The 25,419-nt window shown below is 37.1% G+C and overlaps 1 long non-coding RNA gene across 18 annotated transcripts; it reads left to right on the top strand.

Annotated features, from left to right (window-relative positions):
* The first annotated feature begins 918 nt into the window (after positions 1-918).
* LOC145820130 (uncharacterized) lies at positions 919-25,419 on the top strand. 18 transcript variants are annotated; one of them, XR_014361148.1, is made up of 10 exons: positions 919-1,163; positions 3,139-3,198; positions 3,717-3,842; positions 4,992-5,033; positions 7,178-7,193; positions 17,233-17,276; positions 18,633-18,689; positions 20,521-20,663; positions 21,925-22,017; positions 25,121-25,419. It is a non-coding gene; the product is annotated as an uncharacterized LOC145820130 (long non-coding RNA). The 18 variants fall into 18 exon arrangements; XR_014361154.1 differs by having other exon boundaries at positions 7,178-7,246; positions 20,524-20,663; XR_014361147.1 differs by having other exon boundaries at positions 7,178-7,246.

The raw sequence follows: 25,419 nt of genomic DNA, 5'->3' as shown, positions 1-25,419 counted from the left end.
GAATTGTAGAAGAAAAATATAACTCTGGTAGTTCACTCATATTATTCATTGCATGAAATTGGTGACAAAATTATTTTCTCACCAAAAACAAAATTATTGACTACGAAAATAGTTTTCTCACTAAATGATATCAAAATATTAAAAATTATTGGTGACGAAAATATATTCGTCACTAATAATTTTATAATTGGTGACCAATTTTTTCCTCACCAAAAGTCTCAAAATTTTTGCGCCACCCAAACAAATTAGTAGAAAAATCTTTGGTGACAAAAAAATTAAAATAATGACGAAAAATAATTTTGTCACCTAATTTTTTTATTATGTATCGAGATTGGTGACGAAATTTTATTTTTCTCTCTAAAAATGGTACATTTGGAGACGAAAAATTATTTTCTTCATTAAAAGGTATGTCTTTCATGACAAAATTTATTTTCGTCATTAGTTTTCGTCTCTAAAGACTCTTTTTGTTGTAGTAGCATTCTCCTACTCAATCTTCCATTATATAGATTAATTTCATGTTTGACTAATTTAAATTACTAGCTAGATTTGTTAGGCCAAATTCACTAAAACTAAAACTAAAATATCTACATTAATAATTAATTTGATGAAATTAAAATTTAATAATTTACTCACTATGTTTGAATCACCTTCAAATATTGTATAGAATAAAGTGATAGTAACATATTCAAATAAAGTATATAGAATAAAGTGACGGTTGTTATATCTATATCTATACAATATATATAAAGCACGGATGCAAAGTGAATAGTATTTTCAGCAAAGTATGAACAGTGATTTTTCAATGGTTGAATAGTCAATTTTGCCCTCGTGCTTTATAGCTTTTCTTCTTTAGATACAAGGGTATTGATGGAAAACTGACTACAAAAAAGATCCGTAGTGTATACCTACTCTCTCTTTATATTTGTCTCAGAGAACCCTTCATTCTCTTCCCAACGGTGATCTGCCTCCATCGACCACAATATTCGACCATCTCTTCTCTCCTCTCACTGATCTCCTCCCTCCTCTCTTCTCTGGTGACCGCCGATGAAATCTCTTATATGGTGTCGATTTGTTTGATTTTGTGTGTATTCATAGTGTTCACCAGCGAATCAAAAGGAAATTGAGCCCAAGGATGGAAGAATACGACACAAGCTTCTGTTAAGGTAAAGACATAGATGAAGAATGTTAAGTGTTTTGATTTTAGGTTCCTTTTGATCTAGTTAGGGTTTGTAAAGTGTTTTAATTTTCTTTAGTTCTATTAATTTGTTAGGGTTTTGTTCTTTTTATTATTGTTTCCTGTGTGTATATTTTGTGCCGCTCTGTTTGATTTTGTGGGTATTGATTTTGGGTAAAAGAGGGTTTCATTGATTTTTTTTTACTACAAAAAATAATAATTTTAATTTTGGGTAATATTATTCCATTACTTTTTAAGTTTGCATACAAGGGAGATATTTGAATAATAAACGATTTTTTTTTTTTTTTTTTTGGTTTTGTCGATTACGAGCATTTACTATGGTTAAATTGGATTTTGACAATTCTAGGACAGTTGTTGCATTGGACTTGTATAAATCCCATGAGCAGAGCTGTTCAAGGAAGGATTCATTTCATTACACTATTTTTAGCTTATAATTTGTTTATATGCTAACATTAGTATAACTACAACCTCTGGATCAATGAAACACTAACTTCACACTAAATCAGAAACATCATTGACAGCAACAAGAAGAGAACAAGGGCATAATTTGTATACTAACATTAGCATTTATATACTAACATTAGTATATACTAAATTTACATTAGTATAATTTGTTTAGCTTATCATTTCATTTCATTTGTAAAATGAAGGGGAAAATAGTGAGATTGAAACATCATTGACAGCAACAAGAAGACAACAGAGGCATAATATGACTTCAAAATATCAATTAGAAAAGCATAATAGAAACTTCAGGATAATGTAGTTCTTCAATCTCCTTTGTTGTTTGTTCAGTTGAACTTGAGGCATAATATTACTACCTTTTGTATGTTAGGTGTTCATATAAGAGATGAATACACTATTCTTCATTCATAATTGTTATTATGAACAAGTCTAAGACTTTTTTTTCCAGTATACCAAAAAAATTCATTTTGAAAAGAATTCTTCAAATTATTATCTTTGAAATCCAAGATTAACCTCATTCTTTTGCAAATTTATTCTCATTGCTATGGAATTCTAATTGCATTGTTAACTTTGTTTTTTAGTTAATTGTAGTCCAATAATTAAGTTGTAAGCTGGATTACTTTTTTGTTTGGATGGTTTTAACCATATAGGCCTTGTTTGATTGTCCGGATTAGATTCGGATATAATGGAATATAATATCTTTAGGATATGAGATGAATTAAGTATATCATAGGATTATTTTTATTATATCCAAATTCTTTGGATGGGTGGTTTGGTCTGAAATTATGAGATGTTGGGGGGTTCAATGGGTCATACCTGGGACTGTTAATGGGCTGTTACATTGGTGGACTGGTTTTGATAAAAAAAGAAAAAAAGACTTGAATGAATGTGCTCAAAACATAGGAATAAATGTGTATTTCAAAGTGTACAACCAAACATAGGAATGGATTGTTTATCATTTCTTTTTTCTTTTTTCTTTCACACTGTGAAAGAAAAATTCTTTGATAAACTTATTGCCTTGGAATCGCGTTCATATTCATTAAAATGTTGTGGTTGAAAACACATAACGTCAAAAACTAATGTGAATGTTGTCTATTTAAATTCACTATATTATTAACTGTTTTTTCAAAATATTCATATTTGCCTCTTTTGTTTATTTTTTTGTCTTCCAGCAATCATATCTATACAATATATATAAAGCATGGATAGGAAGTGAACAGTAATTTTAGCCTCTAATAAACAGTATTTTTTGTAATGGTTAAAAAGTCTACTTTGCTCTTCTTTAATATTTTGTATTGTAGAACTTTGGGGGTTAATAATGGAAATTCATGAAAAGAATATATGTGGTTGCTAATGCTTCCACGTGTTTCTCTATTTACCAAGTCTTTTTGTTCCTCCTCTCTCCCTCTTGAATGAACAAACTGCTCTCTCTCTCTCATTTTGTGTTTTTGGCTCATTTCTCTCTGCCCTCTCTGCTATAGCAATATGCAAGAACCAGATTGAACTTCCCAAGCTTGAATGGAGCTTCGAGTATATCCATGGTACAATCTCTCAAAACCTTGAAATGATTTTGTGTTCTCTCAAAATCCTAAAATGATTTTCTATTCTCTTTTGATCCCTTCTTTCCCTTTCTTCTTCCTTGTAGCTTCTCTCTAAAACCCTAAATTCATTTCATTTTTTATGGTTTATTTATTTATTTGTATAAACCTCATATTTATAAAGAAGATTATGAGGCATCTGATGTGTGTCCTTTGTTAGTTTCAATTTGTTGTTTTTTTCTTCCTTTTTTGTTGAAAGAGAAAGTGTAGTTGCGTTCAATGCCATGTGTATCTGTGTTTTTTTTATTTTTATTTTCTTTCATAAAATGGATTTTTTTGGGGGGAGGGGGGGGGAGGAGGGAGTTAACAGTTCAGTGTATATTTGTAAAAGAAAATTCAAATTAGTGATAAGTTTTACAAATTTTACTAATTAAAACCATATACTTTTCCATGAGTTATTTGGGAAAAAAACACTGATTTATAAATTCCCCTAATTTCTTATTTTTATTTTTATCCCTCAGCTTCTCTCTCCAAAACTTATCAAGTTGTGCTCAACCATGGAGACAGAGTGTGTTGTAATTCCCACAATTCGACATGAATCATTGCCCCTGTGTTTGGGAGGGGATGTATCACTTCAAATCCCTAAGGTATCAGACACGTTTCTCTCTCTAGGGTTCTATTTTTTAATTCTGCTTGTTGCTTTTAGATCTAAATTGCTGAGAAAGAAAGCATATTATTTTATTGTTTCAAGTATTGTTGAGCTTGTGAAAAATGAAAAATAAATAAATAAATAAATAAGGTAAATTACAAATATACCCTTGAGATTGGCTTAAACTATGAATTATTCCTGTGGTTTGGAAAATTACAAATACCTCCCCATTAGAATTTTTTATTTAACAGAATTAATTGAAAAAGTGAAATTTCTACCTATACAACAATAGAATTATTTGAATTATTAATTGAAATAAAATTTTAACATTATTAAAAACTGTTAATTAACTTGATAATTTGTTAATAAAATGACTTATTTGTTATGAAATTAGAAATCTTAGGAGCCATAATGTGATTTCTAGAACCACACGGTGCAACTTGTAATTTAAGTAAACATGAAGGGGTGTGTTTGTAATTTACCCATAAAAAGTCAGTTTTGTTGTATTTTTTTTTTTCTCGAGTATTCTATCTTCATGAATGTCTCAAGTGTTTTTAGAATTCCATGCTCTTGTTGTATGATCTGCAGATAGAAACTATAAAAATGAAACTTAAAAAAAAAAAAAAAGGATAATTTTTCTATAAATCTTAGTTCTAGAGGGTAACTTTTAAAAATTTGGGTATAATTTCTTCTGTTATGATATCAATTTTTTTTTTAATATTCTAATGTTCTTCATTTTGGACATTTAGACTATATCTTGCATCAAGCCTTTTTCTCTTTGTCAAAGCTTTAAAATTTAAAAAAAAAAAAAAAAACTCTTTAGATTTTTAATATTGTTTGGCTTTATATATTTGTGTTGCTAATTTTCTTTTTTGGCTTTTTGAATTTTGTTGGGATTTTTTTTGGTTTTTTTTCTTCCCTTTCTAATTGTGCAGGACTATGTGATTTTCCTGTTTTGTTTTCTATATTTGATAATTTAGTGTTATCAGTCTTATTTTATTCTTACTTCGTTAGTCGCTTCAGTTCTTATGCATTTCGTTAATGTTGTTTCTTTTGAATATTGATCTCATTATTAATTATTATCCTGATCTTTTTTACTTTGATAATATAGATGAAAATACAATTTTCTTTTAATTTATTTTGATAGGCACAACTTCCATCACAATGAAATATTCATCCCACTTTAGAGGTAAACAATTTCTTGTTCATTTCTTAATCTTAGACTTATATTTGCTAATAAATGTGAAGAGTCAACTCTGAACAACATATTGTTTCCACTGAAATTTCTATTTTACCAAGTCAATGATCCTTGTCAATTATATCCATACAATATATATAAACCATGTATGAGTTGTGAGCAGTATTTTCAGCCAAAGTATGAACCGTGTTTTCATTCTTTCTTATTTCTTTATTTACTTCCTTCTTTTTCTTTTTTTCATTTTGAAGGATTGTGTCGTTGTTTTGGTATTTTGCTTCATTATGTTCAGGTAATAAAGGTTTCAGTTGTTATGTTATTATTTCCTTTACATATTGCTTTATTTGTTTATTTTTTCTTTTTGTTGGTAGTTTAAAATATTTATTGGACAAGGGTTTCGTTTTCTATTTTTTTCATTTCTCTTTTGTTCTCCATTTGTGGAAGTATTAATTTTTTAGATCATTTGAAGTTAAGCCTACATCATTTTATGAAGGTTTAGTGACTATCATTTTTCTTTGTTTTGATTGTTACTTATTGCAGTATTTTGAGGTTTATTTGTTTTGATTTTTGTTTATTTTAGTAGTTTTAGGTTTTATTTATTTATTTATTTTTCTATTTTTTGTTTATTGTAATAGGTTTTTTTTTATGGTAATTTTTAGTTCAGTGATTTTGTTTATTTGTTTATTGAATTTGTGTTTGAGTTGTTCTTTTCATTTTTTTGTTTGTAGTAGTTATTTTTTATTTTTTTATTTTTTGTTCTGAATTTGTAGTTTTTTGATTTCTTATTTTCTTTCTTTTGAAATTGTTTCTTTTTGTTTGTTAGTAGTTGATTTTGGTAGTTTTTGAGGAGCTCTAAATTTTGTTTTGGATTTTATTTGTGTTTGAATTGTCCGTTGTTTGGTTTTAATGAACTCTAATATTTCTCTTATAGATTTTGCTTAGAATGTTTTCTTTGTTTTGGGTCATCCTTTTGCTTTCCTTATTTTTGCATGTATGCATTTCTTATAGTTTTGCCTTTTTTTGTTTTTTATTTTCACTTTAATTTGGTTTCTGTTAAGTATTTTTATAGCTTATCTCATAAGTTTTAAGAGGAAATGAGAAAAAAAGGACAAGTGATTGAACATTGTTTAAGTAAATCCTTGAGTTTCTTGACTTTTCATTGTTGTAGTAGGCAAAACATTTTTTTTTTTTTTTTTTTTTGAACTAGTATGTTTTATTATACCTATAAGATTATACATATTTGATTATGCTTTGGTGTTGGGATTTGTTTTGGGCAACAAAATTTCACTTTCATTATTATTCTATCAAGTTTTCTCCATTCTTGGTGGTGGGGTTTTTTTTAATTTTTTTTTTTTTATTTGACTCTTAACTTGTAGTCTTGGCCAATGGTTTTCTTTGCCTCATTACGTGTCTCTTGTGAAATGGGTTTGCAAAAAGTCACCTTACTTTTTTTAAAACAAAATTTATTATTGATTTTATTTCTTTGATTGAATTGAAAATATATAATTGACGTGAAAAGTTCAATGAACCTCAACAATTTCTTAATATAACTTTTAAATGTCCATTTGAACTGTTAAAGATCTAATTTTTTCTTTTCATTGCTTTGTTTTGATTTGGAAATGACTTTTGTTTGAGTTTCAATCATAAAAGAGAATTATACTACTTTAGTATCAATCATGTTTTAATTTGATTAGGGTCAATGCCTTGGGCCACTATAGAGGGTTAAATAGAAATGTGAGCTTTTCAAAACCCTCATTTCCCTCTTCGTCTTCAAGCTTTATTTATTTATTTGGTTTAACCTTTTTCCTTGATAAAAAAAAGAAGAAAGGTTTAAAAAATTTTGGAGTAAATTTTATTGGGTAAAAGATAATTTAGTCTGTAAAGTATGCATTCTTTTATCATTTTAATCCAAACTCTATTTAGTCTATAATGGATAATTGTTGGGACCACAAATTAAAGATAATTGTTACTTGATAATTTGCACACTTAATATTTCAGATAATTTATTTTTTCTTTGGATTTGTGTGCATAAATATGGGTATTGGGAGATTTGTTGTGGGCCAAAATTACACTTTGCCTATCTCTATTTCAGGGAATAATGGATTTTGTGACAATAATATAGTTTGTTGAATATATAGGATTAACAAGATCAAGGTGAGTACATTGTAATTTTTAGCTATCAAAATTGCTGGAACCACAAATTAAAGGTAATTGTTACTTGATAATTTGCACACCTGATATTTCAAATAATCGTTATAATGATCTCAAGTATTATGTGTAACGCCCTCAAAACAATAACATTAAACCCATCAGATAAGACATGCATTTACATATAAACTAACCACATTTCTTTATTTCATTGAGTTTCATTACATAAGTGTTACATGTTAACATCAAAACAAAATGCCCTACGGGCTTACAGCTTTCCAAGTTAACACTTGGTTTCAACAAAAGAGCACTAACTCGTTTACACATTAAGCCCTTGGCTTGAAGTTACATGTAATACATCAAAAGTAAAACAACTACACTATGTCCGCCTCTAGCCTCCCAAGCTATGTCCTTGGAGGTGGCATGCTTCCTGTACCTGAAAATGATATTCCCATATAGGGTGAGCCACAGCCCAGTAGAAATACACTAAACCAACCATGGACATTGACTAAAACATTAGCAATTGATAGTTGGTCAACACTGATACAATCACATAAATTACATATTTATGTCAACGACTTACAAGTCCCAATTACTTTTCATTTTCCCTTTTTCAACAGATAAGCATGCTAGCTCTATCATCATTTCCACAGATATGTATAAAAAAACTATATCTCACATTCAGATAAGCATAAAAGCTATATCCACATTCTCAACAGATATGTATATCAACAATATCCACAGATAAGCATACAAGCTATATCCACACTTCACAAAGATAAGCATATGAGCTCTATCTTCACTTCTCTAGACAAGCATATGAGCTCTGTCTACGGAGTTCATCCCCTATCTCCTCCCAATACCTATCCGGTTTAGAGGTACATCCCCTATCTTCCCCTAAACCGCGGAGTACATCCCCTATCTCCTCCTCTACACATAACGTATATAAACACATTGGTTCTATATACAATCACACAATACACACAATTAATGTATTCTATCAACCGTCAAGTTCCATGACACATTCCATTGATTAGTTTCCGTTTACCTAATCATCATGCATTGTCTACAACAATCTCGACTATCCTCCACCGATAGCCCAAAGCAGTTATTTCTAAAACAGAAAATAAATGCACAAATGGATATTCAATCAACATTTCATTTCCTCATTTCTCACCAATTAATTATCCCAATTAATTAAACAATATAATTAGGCCATTTTCCATAATTACCATTTCAACCCTTAGGTCCCTTTTTCATCAATGATTCAACAATCATTCCAATTTTCTATGCCAAACATGCATCTAGGTTTATTATGAATAAAACCCCAACTTTTGTAAAATTACACAAAAGCCCCAAACTTTCACAAAATTACCAAACCAAGCCCAACATCTCAAAATACCGAAATTTAAAGACAAAACCCATAGAGAGGAGTAGGTTATCCCTACCTCAAATTCGGAGTCCCAAAGGAGAAGACGACAAAACCCAACGTGCTCCAAAACCCGAGATTTTCAGATTAAAATGAAGCCCTCGACGATCAACAACTTTTTTGTAAAGGCCAAAGGTGAGTAAATCACTCCTACTAGATCAAAACCTAGAGAGAAGGTAGAGTCTAGAGTGAGAGGCTCAACAATGGTGATTTTGGAAAAGTAAGAGAGAGAAGAGAAAGTGAAAAAGTGATTTAAAGAGTCACAAATTCGGGACTTTAACCCAGGTCTCCGCTCGAGCGTAAAACACCCCGCTCGAGCGGCCACTCACAGACTTCCGCTCGAGCGGCCAACCTCCCGCTCGAGCGCAGAATGCACTCGCCCAGCACTTTTGCAGAACCAGGCCTCCGCTCGAGCTCCCAACCCTACGCTCGAGCGGCACTCAGACAACCCCGCTCGAGCGGCCAATACCACGCTCGAGTGTACAACGCTGCACAGGAAAATACTGAATGGGTGTAATCTACGCTCGAGCGCCAACACCTCCGCTCGAGCGTACAGGCCAAAAATCTGGGCAACTAGTTTTGGTTTCTAAACTCAACCAACCTGTAACAAACCCGCTCAACACATCCTATAACTCAAATACAAAGTAAGAAAGGATGTAAACAAGATAATAAACAACTACCAACATCCACGGACACATGTCCGGATCACTATACAACAAGGGTAAACCCGGGATCGCTATAACCTCCCCCCCTTAAAGAATTTCGTCCCCGAAATTAATCACAAGTTTTCAAAAACAAGTTTTCCTCCATTTTAAACAATGTTACATCTGAACATTCAACAATTCGACCCATTACCGGTCATTCCATCCATTTAACAAGAGACATATCACAATATGTAAACAACATATGTACTTTCAACATGCATTAACATTATGCACTATCCTTCCAATTTCAACAATATATTTAACACATATAATGTCACATTCAACTTCCATATGAGGCAAGTTCCAAAACATGCTTCCAATAATCAAAACATTCTCAATGTTTTACAACTTAAGACATATATAAAAGCTCTTAAGTTCAACATAATGTAAAATTTAAATACAAGATCACACATCAACAAACAAGTCCGGATATTTCTCATGGACTTCCAACTCACGTTCCCAAGTGGCTTCCTCCACTCCGTGATGTTTCCACAAGACTTTCACCAAAGGAATGGTCTTACCACGCAGGACCTGATCCCGCCTATCCAAGACCCGAACCGGTCTCTCCTCAAACGAGGCATCCTCATCTACCTCTAAATCGCTCCAATCCAGCACATGTGATGGATCTGGCTCATACTTCCGAAGCATACTCACATGAAACACGTCATGCACTCCGGACAACTGCGGCGGTAAGGCTAACCGATAAGCAACCTCGCCTATCTTCTCAAGGATCTCAAAAGGACCAATAAACCGAGGGGATAACTTCCCACTCTTCCCAAACCTCATCAGGCCTCGCCTAGGTGATATTTTCAGAAAGACATGATCACCTACCTCAAACGCCAAAGGCCTCCTCCTACGGTCGGCATAACTCTTTTGTCGACTCTGGGCTGTAACAAGCCTCCTACGGATAAGCTCAACTTTCTCCGTCGTCTCCCTAACCAACTCCGGACCCAGCAAAGGTGCATCACCCACCTCGGCCCAACAAACTGGAGACCTACACAGTCGGCCATACAAGGCCTCAAACGGTGCCATACCGATGCTAGACTGAAAACTATTGTTGTAGGCAAACTCTACCAATGGCAAGTGCCTCTCCCACGTCCCACTGAAGTCCAGGACACAACCCCGAAGCATATCCTCGAGGATCTGAATAGTACGCTCGGACTGCCCGTCAGTCTGAGGATGATAAGCCGAACTAAAGGTCAACTTAGTGCCCAGTGCACTCTGCAAACTCTGCCACAACCTAGCAGTAAAACGAGGATCTCTATCTGAGACGATCGTCACTGGGACCCCGTGCAATCTCACTACGTCCCGAATATACAAATCGGCAAGATGGTCTACCGAATCTCTCACGCGCATAGGAATAAAGTGCGCCGACTTAGTCAACCGGTCTACAACCACCCAAATAGCATCACTACCCCGCTGAGTCCTCAGAAGACCTACAACGAAGTCCATAGTGACATGCTCCCACTTCCACTCGGCAATAGGCAAGGGTTGCAACAAACCCGCTGGCCTCTGATGCTCGGCCTTCACTTGCTGGCAAGTAAGGCACTTCGATACGAAAACAGCCACATCTCTTTTCATACCCCGCCACCAAAACTGGCGACCCAAATCCTGATACATCTTAGTACCTCCCGGATGCACCGCAAGGCGCGAATGGTGAAACTCTCGGAGTACTTCCTCTCGGCAAGACTCCGGTACAAACAAACGGTCTCGGTATCTCACACTCAGGTCGGGATATACCGTCAAACCCTTCTCAACTTTCCCACTGGAGATCTTTTCTCGGAGGGATTCTACCTCAAGGTCACCTCTCTGTGCCTCTAACACTCTAATCACAAGCGTAGGCTGCACAACGACAGAAAACAAGGCCGCAGCCTCAACAGATTCACCCAGTAGCAAATCAAACTCGCCAAGTGCTCCCAACATCACCCATTCCCGGATGGCTATACAAGCTATATCACTAATGGTTTTCCTACTAAGGGCATCGGCCACAACATTGGCCTTTCCCGGATGATAATGCAACTCAAAATCATAATCCTCGATGAACTCCATCCATCTCCTCTGTCTCAGATTCAAGTCTCTCTGTGTAAACAGATACTTCAAACTCTTGTGATCCGAGAATACCTCGAACCTCTCACCATAAAGGTAGTGCCTCCAGATTTTCAAGGCAAAGATCACAGCTGCTAACTCTAGGTCGTGTGTGGGGTAATTCTTCTCGTGTATTTTCAACTGACGTAAGCCATAAGCTACCACTTTTCCCTCTTGCATCAACACACAACCCAAACCCTCTCGTGAAGCATCACAATAAACCGCATAACCCAACCCTCTCTCCGGAATAATCAACACCGGAGCGGTGGTCAATCTAATTTTCAACTCTTGGAACGACTTTTCACAAGTCTCACTCCACACAAACTTGACTCCCTTCCGAGTCAGTCTAGTCAACGGTGACGCTAACCTGGAGAAATCTTTCACAAACCGACGGTAATACCCAGCCAATCCCAGAAAACTGCGGATCTCAAACACACTCTTAGGCTGTGCCCAATCTTGCACTGCCTCAACCTTGGATGTATCAACAGACACCCCTTCCCCGGATACCACGTGGCCTAAGAATTTGACTTCCCCCAGCCAGAACTCACACTTCCCAAATTTGGCATACAGCCTATGGGCTCTAAGTAACTCAAGCACCACTCTCAAGTGTTCCTCGTGCTCTTCCTCAGAAGGCGAATAGATAAGAATGTCGTCCACGAAGACGACCACAAATCGGTCTAAGAACTCCCGGAAAATCCGGTTCATCAAGTCCATAAAGACTGCCGGTGCATTGGTAAGTCCGAATGGCATCACCAAAAACTCATAATGGCCATACCGCGTACGGAATGCCGTCTTAGGAATATCTTCCTCCCTGACCCTCAACTGATGGTAACCCGATCTCAAGTCTATCTTAGAGAAACAACGGGAACCCTTCAACTGGTCAAACAAATCATTTATAAGGGGCATAGGGTACTTATTTTTAACCGTAGCCCGATTCAACTTCCGGTAGTCTATACACAATCTCAAGGCACCATCTTTCTTTTTAACAAAGAGTGCCGGTGCTCCCCACGGTGAAACACTAGGGCGAACAAAGCCCTTATCGAGCAATTCCTGGAGCTGAACTTTCAACTCAACCAACTCTGCTGGAGCAAAACGGTAAGGTGCCATAGAAATCGGCGCCGTACCAGGCACTAAATCAATAGAGAACTCTATCTCTCGGTGAGGTGGCAAACTAACAAGATCTTCGGGAAAGACATCCGAATACTCACAAACCACCCTCGGTAATACATGCTGGGTCTCACCACTCTCACCACTCTCAAAGCTAGCAAGTAGACTACTAAGTTCACTTCGCCCTCGCGAATCATACCCCGGTGGCAAAACACTACCAACCCGGTCTCCCAAGAAATGGAACCACTCCTCGCTCAAGGTACACAATGTAACCCTCTGGCGGTAGCAATCAATAACAGCCCGGTATGACGATAACCAGTCCATACCCAAAATAACATCAAAACCCTTCATGGGCATGACAACAAACGGAAAAGGAAGCCTATAGTCGGCGACCTCTATATCACATCCTCTAACACCCTGTTTCAGAATCAACTCACCACCCAAAGGCGATACCACACAAATAGGAGATGCTAACTGTGCTAACTCCAATTCCAAAACAGATGCAAATGCAACAGATACAAAAGAATGAGATGCACCCGTGTCTATCAACACATTAGCAACTGAGTTGCAAAACAGAAAAGTACCTCTCACTACTGATGGAGCCGGTACTAAATCCTGCGCGGTAACAGCATACACGCGCCCCGTAGGCCCCTGGTCTACCTGCTCACCTTTCGGAGCAAAAGACTGCTGCACAGACTGGGATGACGAAGCTCCCGGATTGGCCCTCGAGGCCTGCACAGACTGAGCTGGCTGAAAACCCTGCGTCTGCCTAGAACCAGACGCTCCCGAAGTGGCACTCAACTGTGGGCAAAACCTCTTCATGTGCCCAGGTTGTCCACATTGATAACAAGTCAAGAGCTGCCCCCTGCCCAAACTCTGACTCTGCGGTCTAGCTGAAGAAGAAGCAGCTTTCTGACCCCCACCCTTCTGCGGGCAAACAGATACCTTGTGACCCAGCTGGCCACACTTGTAACAAGTGAATTCCCCCTGACTGCCTCTCCCCGAGCCTACACTCGGCACTGGAAAGGTCGATCTAGAGACTGCACCCTGAGACTGCTGAGGGTTATAACCCTTCTGTGTCCTGCCATCACCCTGACTATCCTGGCTCCTCTTGGAGCCTCTCTGACCCTCATCCTCCTCCTGCATCATAAGCTCCATATGAGCTGCAGCGTCCACTAGGTGTCTATACTCTCGAATATAAGACCCACCAATTCTCAACTTGAGGCCCCGCCTCAACTTCCGCTCAAACTCATAGCAACGGCGTTCCTCAGACGCCACCAGTTCAGGTGCAAACCTAGACAGACTGGTAAAAGTAGCCTCAAACTCGGCCACTGACAAGCCCTGCTGATTAAGCCGGCTAAACTGATCCCTCAGCTTCTCCCTAGCTGCTGCTGATAAAAACCTCTCCTGAAAAGCATTCACAAACGCCTCCCAAGTACCACCAACACGAGCTTTCTCGTACTTCCACCATTGACCCGCATCTCCCTTCAGTTGGAAGGATGCCAAGGTCACCTTCAGTGCTCCGTCCTCGATGCCAAGCATCTCAAACGTCTTCGTTGTCTGTTCGAGCCATTCATCTGCCTTAAGCGGCTCTTTAGGATCCCCGATAAACTCGTCCGGATTACACCAGAAGAACTCCCTCTTCAAGAAGGAAGGCCCTGTCTCAGCTGCCTGATTCCCAGCTCTAAGAATACCCAAAGCTCCTGCTATCTCTCTAGCCAAGGCACCCATAGCCTGCTGACCCACTGGCTCGGCCACATTGGCCTGCCCAACTCCCTCCTGCACTGCCGGAATCTCACCCTGTAACGGTACTTCCTGCCTCGCAGGTCTACCACGCCTAGCACCTCTTTCTCGTCCTGACATCCTAATAAAGGCAACACAGAACGTTAGCACATTCCTAAGTGTGCCGAAACTAAACACTCACGTCCTAATGCATGGACAACTGTAATTCACTCCACATAAGCACATAAACACATAAGCACTTACGAACTTCATTTCCGGATAATGATAGTCCCGAGGCGTTACTAGAGTTCCGGTTAGAAGCAGCGTTGATCAAGTGCTTTTCCAACAAGACTCCCAGAAACTCAAGGATCCAATCAACATCCTAGAAATTAAATCCCATACCCACATAGTCACATAAGCATGTTATCAAATAAACACATAGCATATGGTACTACATCTACGTCTCTATCAAGCGAGACAAACCCATTGTGATCCTAATCACTTCCCACGTACCCAAAGTATTCGAACCCGGTACGCTCTGATACCAAGTTGTAACGCCCTCAAAACAATAACATTAAACCCATCAGATAAGACATGCATTTACATATAAACTAACCACATTTCTTTATTTCATTGAGTTTCATTACATAAGTATTACATGTTAACATCAAAACAAAATGCCCTACGGGCTTACAGCTTTCCAAGTTAACACTTGGTTTCAACAAAAGAGCACTAACTCGTTTACACATTAAGCCCTTGGCTTGAAGTTACATGTAATACATCAAAAGTAAAACAACTACACTATGTCCGCCTCTAGCCTCCCAAGCTATGTCCTTGGAGGTGGCATGCTTCCTGTACCTGAAAATGATATTCCCATATAGGGTGAGCCACAGCCCAGTAGAAATACACTAAACCAACCATGGACATTGACTAAAACATTAGCAATTGATAGTTGGTCAACACTGATACAATCACATAAATTACATATTTATGTCAACGACTTACAAGTCCCAATTACTTTTCATTTTCCCTTTTTCAACAGATAAGCATGCTAGCTCTATCATCATTTCCACAGATATGTATAAAAAAACTATATCTCACATTCAGATAAGCATAAAAGCTATATCCACATTCTCAACAGATATGTATATCAACAATATCCACAGATAAGCATACAAGCTATATCCACACTTCACAAAGATAAGCATATGAGCTCTATCTTCACTTCTCTAGACAAGCATATGAGCTCTGTCTACGGAGTTCATCCCCTATCTCCTCCCAATACCTATCCGGTTTAGAGGTACATCCCCTATCTTCCCCTAAACCGCGGAGTACATCCCCTATCTCCTCCTCTACACATAACGTATATAAACACATTGGTTCTATATACAATCACACAATACACACAATTAATGTATTCTATCAACCGTCAAGTTCCATGACACATTCCATTGATTAGTTTCCGTTTACCTAATCATCATGCATTGTCTACAACAATCTCGACTATCCTCCACCGATAGCCCAAAGCAGTTATTTCTAAAACAGAAAATAAATGCACAAATGGATATTCAATCAACATTTCATTTCCTCATTTCTCACCAATTAATTATCCCAATTAATTAAACAATATAATTAGGCCATTTTCCATAATTACCATTTCAACCCTTAGGTCCCTTTTTCATCAATGATTCAACAATCATTCCAATTTTCTATGCCAAACATGCATCTAGGTTTATTATGAATAAAACCCCAACTTTTGTAAAATTACACAAAAGCCCCAAACTTTCACAAAATTACCAAACCAAGCCCAACATCTCAAAATACCGAAATTTAAAGACAAAACCCATAGAGAGGAGTAGGTTATCCCTACCTCAAATTCGGAGTCCCAAAGGAGAAGACGACAAAACCCAACGTGCTCCAAAACCCGAGATTTTCAGATTAAAATGAAGCCCTCGACGATCAACAACTTTTTTGTAAAGGCCAAAGGTGAGTAAATCACTCCTACTAGATCAAAACCTAGAGAGAAGGTAGAGTCTAGAGTGAGAGGCTCAACAATGGTGATTTTGGAAAAGTAAGAGAGAGAAGAGAAAGTGAAAAAGTGATTTAAAGAGTCACAAATTCGGGACTTTAACCCAGGTCTCCGCTCGAGCGTAAAACACCCCGCTCGAGCGGCCACTCACAGACTTCCGCTCGAGCGGCCAACCTCCCGCTCGAGCGCAGAATGCACTCGCCCAGCACTTTTGCAGAACCAGGCCTCCGCTCGAGCTCCCAACCCTACGCTCGAGCAGCACTCAGACAACCCCGCTCGAGCGGCCAATACCACGCTCGAGTGTACAACGCTGCACAGGAAAATACTGAATGGGTGTAATCTACGCTCGAGCGCCAACACCTCCGCTCGAGCGTACAGGCCAAAAATCTGGGCAACTAGTTTTGGTTTCTAAACTCAACCAACCTGTAACAAACCCGCTCAACACATCCTATAACTCAAATACAAAGTAAGAAAGGATGTAAACAAGATAATAAACAACTACCAACATCCACGGACACATGTCCGGATCACTATACAACAAGGGTAAACCCGGGATCGCTATAAAGTCTTTACTTTTGTAGCATTTTTGTTCCCCGCTTTTGAGGGGATGTGTGGATTTTATGCTTTATTCTTTGTGTTTGATTGTAATACTATTATGCTCTTGTAGGTTTTATTTTTTATTTATTTATTTTTAGATTGTTTTAAGTTTTCCATATTATTTGTAATCAATTTAGATCCATTCTTCAATCATGCATTTTTTTTTTTTTTGGTTATAATATGTGGAATAATCTTGGTTATGTTATTGTTTATCTTTTCAGCTATCATTGAGGTGGTTTATCTTTTCAGAGATCATTATTGTTTATCCAGTATTATCGTTTATGTTTATCTCTTGCGATATATTGAAATTTAGAGAGAAATTCTCTTGCAAGTATTTTCCACTAAACAGATAGCTCAATTTCTTTTATTCAGGTTTTTAATTGGTGCGGTGTGGTTGCATCTCACATCCGAAACTGGTACAGCCTGCATAGCTTTGCATAACAAGGGAAATCAAACTGCAAAAAAGAACTTTTATTTTATTGCAACCTCCAGCATGCACTACAACAAAAAGTCTCTTTGGAAACGAAAACTAATAACGAAAATAAATTTTGTCACGAAAGACGTACCTTTTAATGAAGAAAATAATTTTTCGTCTCCAAATGTACCATTTTTAGAGACAAAAATAAAATTTCGTCACCAATCTGCATACATAATAAAAAAATTAGGTGACGAAATTATTTTTCGTCATTATTTATATTTTTTTTGTCACTAAAGATTTTCTCGCTAATTTTTTGGATGGTGCCAAAATTTTCAGACTTTTGGTGAGGAAAAAATTGGCCACCAATAATAAAATTATTAATGACGAATATATTTTTGTCACCAATAATTTTTAATATTTTAATACTATTTAGTGAGAAAACTATTTTCATGGCTAATAATTTTATCTTTTAGTGAGGAAATAATTTTGTCACCAAATAAATGATTTAGTTGCTAAAGGTTTTTAGAGGGAAATGAATATATTGGCGCCTTAGATAGATCAGTTCTTCTTCTCACACACAGATTTGACCACCAAACCTCACCTACATGACCTCACCTTTCTCTTTCTCTTCTCTCATGCCTCACGCCTCTGTGTCTCTTCTCTCTCACGCCTCTGCCCTCCTCTCTGTTATTGGAGCATCACCACAAGGGTTAGACGAGCACACCGTATGGGTTAGCACCATTGTCGCTTTGTCTCGGGTAGGTATGTCCTCTATTTCGCCACCTCTCTCTTTCTTTCTCTGTGCTTGTGTGTGTGTCTCTCTGTCTTCCTCTCTATGTCTTTTTTGATTCGCATATACCTTCACACCCAACCCTAAAGTCGACCCAGCCCCAAATCGACCCACCTTGCTCGAGTGGTGATTGGACTACTCTTTGGATTTCCCCGCTTGTACACCCGTAAACAGTTGGAACAATGCTTTCAGTCATGCTTGTTCCTGCTCTCTAGACTTTCACCCCTTGAACACCATTATAACAGTCCAAACATGCCTTTTTTTTAATTGATTCCTGTCAATAGGGTGATTGGGAAAGATCCAAATCAATTTTATTTTCTCAATAAAATATAGAACAAGAATTTAATGACCCCTTCAAATAATTGATATGAAGAATAGCTGTTCTCATATGTAACTATCTATCTCATTGGAAAATCAGGCATATTAATTAAAATGGCTAGTGAATGAAAATGAAATGGTATTTTTTTTCCTATTGGTTTTTGGTGCAAAAGCGACCAATATTAATGTTGATTGAGTCAGACATGAGTTAATACGATTGATGAGGTTTTGATGTCTCAATTTCAGGTTTGAACATAAGAGTTAAGGTGTCAAGTTCAAGCCTCTCCTAATGGGTCATTAGAGGTTTGCTTTTGCCTCTCCTCCTTACTCTCTGTTATTGCCGATGGCTGTGTTTGTGTTTCTAAGATTTGGGAATGTCCCATTGTATTTTCAATGTGTTGGGTTAGTTTTGTTTGGGTTTTCTATGCCATTTGTGGAATACTTGATAGTTAGTTTAAATATTTTATTTTTCCCTTACTGCACTTGCTGCAGAAAATTTTATTTTTAAACTTTCAACCTGCTAAACAGAAATTTGATCAAAAAACTCAATTTGCTAAGCATAAATGAATTGTGAAAAAAAAAAAAACTGGTTTGTCTATGACACCAAATGATAGTATGCTTAATTGCATGCAAGTTCTTTTCTTCGATGAATGTAATATATATATGGTCGTGGTGATAGTGTATGAAGATCATTTAGAATGATTTGAGGAAGATATTTGACATTCATCATATTGGTTTCCAATTTTGTGTAGAACACCATTGAGTGATTCACTATTCTACTTGGTCGTGGTGATATTTGACATTCATCATATGGTTATGCTGTTTGCCCTGAGTAATTCACTATTCTACTCCCAGGCCTGGTTGACAAATGAATGAAATGACAATTTGTTTTGACTATTTGAGAAGTTTGATGATATTGAAAAGTGTCTTTCGTATGTCTTATCTCCATTTGTATTAATGCAAAAAGAATAATTGCAAGAGGTGTTTTTGCGGTTTTATGATGTTTGTCATTATGGTGATGATACTTTTGAGCCTTGCCTGACATCAATTTAGTCAAATAAGGTGTACTGAATCTTCACCAATGTTGGTTAGAATATGAAACGAAACATTAGGAATACATGCTCATAAGCATTATGGTTAGTGCTTACTTTTTATTTTATTTTATTAAGAGTTAGTTTTTTATAATACCATGATATTCCTCTAGATGCTCATGCTTTTAACCATTTGATGTTGTTGTTTCTCACAGTTTAAGAAATGTACAGTGGCTTTATATGGATATGGGTATGCTTACGAAGCTGGTTGCATATTTAGCAATTAAAAAACGACAGGGTTTTAATAACATTATACACCTTTTTTTCAAAAAAAAAATAATGCAATCTTTTTAATAATGCAATGAGATCAATTATTTGTTTTTTTAGCAATTAAAAACAACTAATGCAATGAGGTCATATTTAGCAATTAAAAAATGACTAATCTTTTTTTTTTTTTAATAATGCGATGAGGTCAATTATTTATGTGATGAGATCAACTCTTAAGTGGTGGTGGAGATTTGGCAATGAAGATAAGGTGTTGTGGAAGAAAATAGTTTGTGGTAAGTACAATCTCCAAGGGAGCAGGTGGTGCCCACCTATTAAGAGATCTGATGCCCATTCTAGGATCTGGAAGGACATCCTATCAGTGGGGAGCTTAAGACCTGAACTTTATAACTTTTTTTTTTTTTTTTTTTTTTGTGAGCAATACTCAAATACAGATTGGAAATGGGGCTAGGACTTTGTTTTGGAAAGATAAATGGATTAGAGATAGGTGTCTAAAGGAGGCATTTCCAAGGTTGTATAGACTCTCAATTGATAGGCACAAATTAGTAAAGGAGGTACTTAACCTTAGAAGTGATTTACCTAATTGGGTACAGGGCTTTTGTAGAGAGTTGATGGATTGGGAAAATGAGGATATGGTCAGTTTAGTTAACATGTTACTCTCTGCTTGTGCACTTGGATCTGATAAAGAGGATGTTTTATATTGAAAGGCAGAAAACTTTGGTTGTTTTAGTGTTTCATCAGTGTATAGATGGTGTGAATTCAATCTTCATCCCAATGACATTGGAGTTATTGCACATCAACTATTTTCTTCTTGTCAGAAGCTTGTGAAAGAAAAGTGCTAGCATGCCAAGCAGGACTTGATGTTAGTAAATGAACAAGTTGATAGTGTGAAAGAGTATACAATGAAGATGGAAAGTGTTAGCATTTCATGGAAGAGACTAACTTTATCACTGATTCGCTGGTATGTTTCTTAGACTCTAACATATTTTGAGCTAGATACAAACTTCTTGTGTCAAATCGATGTAACCAATCTATGTCTCTGACAATATTTATCAATCTTTTTTGTTCTTTTGTCTTGAATTTTATTTATGAAATTACACGTGTCTATACAAATGCAGATTGATAGTACACTTGCATGTATTGTCAAGATTATAAAATCAACTCTACAATTATCAAATCTTGATCTTGATGCTTCATATGCTAGAGAAATCTGTTCCAATGCCTTCCTCCTCAATTACTCGAAATGATATTAGTGAATTCTACCAATGTAGTTTAAATTTAATTCGTTGAAATAGAGGTAAATTTAATATCTAATTAAATAGATGTATTTTATTTAACTTGAATAATATGTGTCAACAACCTATAATTAAATAAGTTGGTTTGGTTGTTGTCTTTGGGTGCTAATATAACAGGTTTGATGTTGTTAGTTTAGGTTTTAAATATTGTTTGGTGCTTTTAGCTTGACTCTAAAATAGAGGCAGCAGGGTTTAAGGTCTTACGCATTTTAAAACATAACACCTTAAGCTTGAAAATAGGCGTTTTAAGGACATAATTGTGAAATAGCCATCTTTTTTAACACTTAATCTTGAAAATTAGCATTCGGAGGGCAAAATTGTGAATTAGCCATAAGAATTGGTTCAAACACCTTAACAAAGAGAAAAGTAACTCATAGAAACTCACAGAACAAGCATGAGAGTCCTAGTTTCAAAATTAAGCTCAAACTTGTATTTTTTGAACACTTAGACTTAAAAATAGGCATTCGAAGGGAAAATTTGTCTAATAGCTATGAAAATGCCCAGGAATTGGTTTAAGCACCTTCTTAAGGAGATAAATGACTTGTAGAAACTCATGGAATAAGCACAAGACTCTTGGTTTCAAAATTAATCTCAAACTTACGTGCATGAACACTTGACACTTAGAAATGAAATAAGTTTAGCTAATTCAATTAATTTTAACTATATTTGTATATTATTTGTGAAGTTAATGTATTGATAAAATATTCATGTTTTCATCTTTCAATCCATTGTGAACAACTAACCTAAGAATTATTATTGAGAAATTTAGTTATCAGAGTTGCTAGATTATATTTTTGGAAAATGTTTAGTCAAAAGCCTCTTGCTAGCTTCAAGGTAAAATGTTTTATATATGTTGATTGTCAAAAATTAAGTTTTTTCTTAATAATGTTATCTTTTCTTGTTTTTATTGGTATTTCAATTGTGTAGGAACAATCACTAGCTAGTGCGAATAATATGATGCAAATGAAGACAAAACATCGATGTGGATCAAAATCAATCCCGGTCAGGGTATACAGCTCGGTGCGTTCTACTAATTTATTTTATTGGATTAGTAGGCTTTGTTAGTATATTATGTTTCTATGTTAATTTAGTAGAAATTTCTTAATCAACTAGGGTAGAATAAAAAAAAACTTCGACATTTAGGGGCGAAAGGTCACGGGAAAATAGTGAAATATGCATGTAAAGATCCGAGAAACATCACAAACACCTTGAGACGGAGCAACATAAGTTGTGCAAACCTACGAAAGAAGCACGTGGCTCCCAATTTGAAAACTACTTTGAAATTTGCACTATTTCAACACGTAGGCATGAAGTAAAAAAATGAACTTTTCTAACGCTTAAGCTTGAAAATAGGCCGTCGGAGGGCTAAATCATGTAATAGCCACAAGACGGCCTGAGTAACACAAAAAACACCTTGGGATGGACCAAAGTAATTTGTGGAAGCTTACGGAACTAGCACGGGACTCCCGGTTTGAAAACTAAGTCCAACAATGCACTTTTTCGCACTTAAGCTTGAAAAATAGGCCATCGTAGGCCAAAATAGTGTAACAGCCACGAGACGGCCCAGGTAAAACCTCAAACACCTCGGGGGGGACCAATTTGAGTTGTGAAAACTTATGGAACTAGCACGGGACTCCCGGTTTGAAAACTAAGTCCAAAAATGCACTTTTTCACACTTAAGCTTAAAAATTAGGCCATCGGAGGCCAAACTTGTGCAACATCCAAGAGACGGCCTGGGTAACATCTTAAACACCTCGAGAGGGACTAATGTGAGTTGTGGAAACTTACAGAACTAGCACGGGACTTCTGATTTGAAAACTAAGTCAAAAAATGCACATTTTCACACTAAAGCTTGAAAATAGGCCATCGGAGGCCAAAATTGTGCAATAGCCACGAGACAGCTCAGGTAACACCTCAAACACCTCGGGAGGGACCAATGTGAGTTGTGAAAACTTACGGAATTAGTAGGGCACTCCCGGTTTGAAAACTAAGTCCAAAAATGCACTTTTTCACACTTATGCTTGAACAATAGGCCATCGGAGGTCAAAATCGAGTAACAACCACAAGACAGCCTGGGTAAAACCTCAAACACCTCGAGGGGGACCAATGTGAGTTGTGGAAACTTACAGAACTAGCACGGGACTCCCGATCTGAAAACTAAGTCCAAAAATGCACTTTTTCACACTTAAGCTTCAAAAATAGGCCATATGAGGCCAAACTTGTGCAACAGCCAAGAGACGGCCTAGGTAACACCTTAAACACCTCGGGAGGGACCAATGTGAGTTGTGAAAACTTACGGAACTAGTACGGGACTCCCGGTTTGAAAACTAAGTCCAAAATTGCACTTTTTCACACTTAAGCTTCAAAATAGGCCACCGGAGGCCAAAATCGTGCAACAGCCACGAGACGGCCAGGGAAACACGTCAAACATCTCGGGAGGGACCAATGTGAGTTGTAAAAACTTACGGAACTAGCACGGGACTCCCAGTTTGAAAACTACGTCCAAAAATGTACTTTTTCACACTTAAGCTTCAAAATAGGCCATCGGAGGCCAAAATCGTGCAACAGCCACAAGACGGCCTGAGAAACATGTCAAATACATCAGGAGGGACCAATGTGAGTTGTGAAAACTTACGGAACTAGCACGGGACTCCCGGTTTGAAAACTAAGTCCAAAATTGTACTTTTTCACACTTAAGCTTCAAAATAGGCCACCGAAGGCCAAAATCGTGCAACAGCCACGGGACAGCTTGGGGAACACCTCAAACACCTCGGGAGGGGCCAATGTGAGTTGTGAAAACTTTCAGAACCAGCACAGGACTCTTGGTTTGAAAACTAAGTCAAAAAGTGCACTTTTTCACAGTTAAGCTTGAAAAGTAGGCCATCGGAGATCAAAATCGTGCAACAACCATGAGACGGCTTGGGAAACATGTCAAACACCTCGGGAGGGACCAATGTGAGTTGTGGAAACTTACAAAACAAGCACAGGACTTCCGGTTTGAAAACTAAGTCGAAAAATGCACCTTTTCACACTTAAGCTTGAAAGTAGGCCATCGGAGATCAAAATCGTGCAACAACCATGAGACGGCCCGAGGAACACCTCAAACATCTCGGGAGGGACCAATGTGAGTTGTGAAAACTTACGGAACTAGCACGGGACTCCCGATTTGAAAACTAAGTCCAAAGTTGCATTTTTTCACACTTAAGCTTCAAAATAGGCCATCTTAGGCCAAAATCGTGTAACAGCCACGAGATGGCCCGAGAAACACGTGAAACACCTCGGGAGGGACTAATGTGAGTTGTGGAAACTTACGGAACAAGCACGGGACTCCTGGCTTAAAAACTAAGTCCAAAAATGCACTTTTTCATACTTAAACTTCAAAATAGGCCACCGGAGGCCAAAATAGGCCAACAGCAACGAGACGGCCCAGGGAATACTTCAAACACCTCGGGAGGGACCAATGTGAGTTGTGAAAACTTATGAAACTGACACGCGACTCCCGGTTTGAAAACTAAGTCGAAAAATACACTTTTTCACACTTAAGCTTGAAAATAGGCCACCGGAGGCCAAAATCGTGCAACAGCCACAAGACGGCCCAAGGAACACCTCAAACACCTCGGGAGGGACCAATGTGAGTTGTGGAAACTTACGGAACTAGCATGGGACTCCCGGTTTGAAAACTAAGTCGAAAATTGTACTTTTTCATACTTAAGCTTGAAAACAGGCTATCGGAGGCCAAAATCGTGCAACAACCATGAGATGGCCCGGGGAACACATCAAACACCTCGGGAGGGACCAATGTGAGTTGTGGAAACTTACGGACCTAGCACGGGATTCCCGGTTTGAAAACTAAGTCCAAAATTGCACTTTTTCACACTAGACCTTCGGGGGCCAAAATCGTGTAACAGCCATGGGATGGCCTGGGGAACACCTCAAACACGTCGAGAGGAACCAATGTAAGTTGTGGAAACTAACGGAACTTGCACCGGACTCCCGATTTGAACACTAATTCGAAAAATGCATGTTAAATTGTATATTTTATGGATAAGATATTAATTGTCTAACTTCCATTTTTTATTTTTTATTTTTTATTTTTTATTTTTTTTGTGTTTCATTTTTGCAGATTCGAGATTTGATATGGACATGTTTGGTAATTTGGAGGGCAGATGGTAGCTTATTTTGTGTTTTTGTTCATATTACCTTACATGTATTTTGGTTGCGTTGTAAATTTTATATTTTTGTTGGTATTATAAGGCATGTTTGGTAATCCGCCATTGATATTTTATTTTTGTTGATATTAGTAGACATGTTTTTTTGTTGGATATTAGGAGATGTGTTTGGTAATCCGCATGCTGTTGATATTATATTTTTGTGGATATTAATAGACTTTTTTTGTGGATATTAGGGGATATGTTTATAATC

This window comes from Camellia sinensis, chromosome 2, assembly GCF_055761805.1.
Source record: "Camellia sinensis isolate YWXY chromosome 2, ASM5576180v1, whole genome shotgun sequence".
NCBI lineage: Eukaryota > Viridiplantae > Streptophyta > Magnoliopsida > Ericales > Theaceae > Camellia > Camellia sinensis.
The sequence above is the reverse complement of the archived record's forward strand: the minus strand, read 5'-3'. Positions and strand labels throughout refer to the sequence as shown.